We start from the raw sequence: 2,320 nt of genomic DNA on the forward strand, positions 1-2,320 counted from the left end.
TATACATTATTTCATAAGCCTTTGCATATTTTGCTTTCAAGCCCTATTATTATTGATTTAAAAGAAGTGAAACTTTTTTTTCAAATATTATCCACTACCTTTGAAATGCTAAAGTGAGAATCTTTGAAATGAGTTTGGAAAAAATCTTGAATAATCCACATCATCATAGACACGTAACACTCAAATGAATTCACTCAGTCACTGCCCTTTAACAGCTGTGTTTTTTCTTGTAACCTTTAATTTTAATATTTGCAACTATATTTTAGTGTAGTTATAGTGCCCTCTCTATGAATATACTTTCTGGATTAGAGAAAGGATGCAGAATATTTTTCCATAACAAAGTCATTTGGGTTGAATTGTCAAAATCTAATCCTCATAACACCACTCTCATTTGATTTTGTAAAGTGAAAAAAGACGTCTACTTTAACACACTCAGAGCAGGATTAAGACATCTTTCAAACCTTCTGATCACTCCAAAGATTAACAAAAATGCTTTGCTAACTTTAACCAAAAGACCAGATGTAGAATAATCTTCTATTTTTCCAGTAAGTATTGAAAGGCAGGATTATACAAATGGAGACACACATATATAAATGGGGGTGATCTCTCTCTGTATCTCTCTCACTATTCATACATACTTTTTCTTTAGTGCTTTGAAAAGTGACATGTTGCTTTTAGGTTAGTATATGAATCAGTAATGAGTAAAAACTACTTTGAAGATTACTTAATGTTATATTCATTCATATTGGAGATAATTTTCCTTAATATTTAAATTTCATGTTTTTCAGGAATAAATGTTAAAAATCAAGTTTAATTTTTAAACATACATAACCTCTGTGCCATTCTGTCTTCACTTCCCATTAGTTCCCAAACAAAGCCCTACACAATCTTTAGTTGATTTCCTTACTGTTTAGTAGAGTAGATGTCCTCTTATATGATGTGAATAGAACTGGCAGTTGGTTAGTTAATTTAAGCAATAAAAATAAAATTGGGTTAAACAGAATTGTGCATGTATATATACTTTATATACATACATATATATATAAATTATATTTTTTAACTTAAAACGTAATTTTAAAATTTATTTTTAATGTAAAGTTTATAATGTGCCAGCATTCACAAATCTTTTGATGTTAGGGCCAAGGCCTTTCTTTTTGATATGGTTTTATTCTCTGAAGTCTTTCTTGCATGAATCACATACATAATGCATTTTCTGATTTCAATTTCTGGTTTCACTAAAATGAAATGGAAACTTAAAGACACAAGGCAATTTGAGTGCAAAATCCTCACACTTAATGATCAATTGGTTGATCAATTGCAATGCTCCTTCCGTTTTTCACATTCTTAATTTCACAGCATTTAAAAATTGTTTATTGTAAAACATATTAAATACATAAAATATAAATAAAGTGTCTTTTGTGATGCTGCCTATGAAGGTGGCAGTCATCTCCTATTCAGCATCATGGCCATACTCAGAACCCTCATAGAGCCCAACGTTGTCATAAAGAGGACCAAGAAGTTCATCATCAGGACAGATAAATATGTCAAAATTAAGTGTAACTGGTGGAAACCTGGAGGTATTAACAACAGGGTATGCAGAAGAGTCAATGGCCAGAACTTGATGTCCAACACTGGTTATGGGAGCAACAAGAAGACAAAGCACATGCTGCCTAGTGGCTTCCAGAAGTTCCTAGTATCCAGTGTCAAGGAGCTGGATGTGCTGCTGCTGTGCAACAAATCTTTCTGGGCTGAGATTGCTCACAATGTTTTCTCAAAGAGGAACCACACAGCCATCATGGAACAGCAGCCTAGCTCACCATCAAAGTCACCAATCCCAATACCAGGCTGCACGGCAAAGAAAATGAATAGACAGGTTGTGTGCACGTTTTACTTGTGTTTAAAGAAAACCATAAAAACTGCCAAGAAATGTATGAATAAATTAAGGAATAATAAGATAACAAATATTGGCATACGCAACAACTAGGTTAAGAAACAGAACACTACCAGTACCTTAAAAGCTCTCTTTGTTCCCCAGAGGCAACCATTAGGCTGGCTTTTATAGGAATCAGTCTCTTGCTTTTCTTTGCGGTTTTGCCAATCTGCATTATAAACCGAAAAGTATCTGAGACAGGTCTCAATCAATTTAAAGGTTTATTTTGCCAAGGTTATGGTCTATGACCTGTGACATGGCCTCAAGAGGTCCTTCCTGACAACATGGGCCCAAGGTGGTTGGGTTGCAGCTTGGTTTTATATGTTTCAGGGAGACAGAAGTTACAGGCAAAGACATAAATCAATGCATGGAAGGTATACATTGGTTCAG

The 2,320-nt window shown here is 34.1% G+C and overlaps 1 pseudogene; it reads left to right on the top strand.

Annotated features, from left to right (window-relative positions):
• Nucleotides 1-1,462: 1,462 nt before the first annotated feature.
• On the top strand, nucleotides 1,463-1,869 carry LOC105500912 (annotated as a pseudogene).
• The last annotated feature ends 451 nt before the right edge of the window (nucleotides 1,870-2,320 follow it).

This window comes from Colobus angolensis, unplaced genomic scaffold, assembly GCF_000951035.1.
Source record: "Colobus angolensis palliatus isolate OR3802 unplaced genomic scaffold, Cang.pa_1.0 Scaffold7, whole genome shotgun sequence".
Classification (NCBI taxonomy): domain Eukaryota; kingdom Metazoa; phylum Chordata; class Mammalia; order Primates; family Cercopithecidae; genus Colobus; species Colobus angolensis.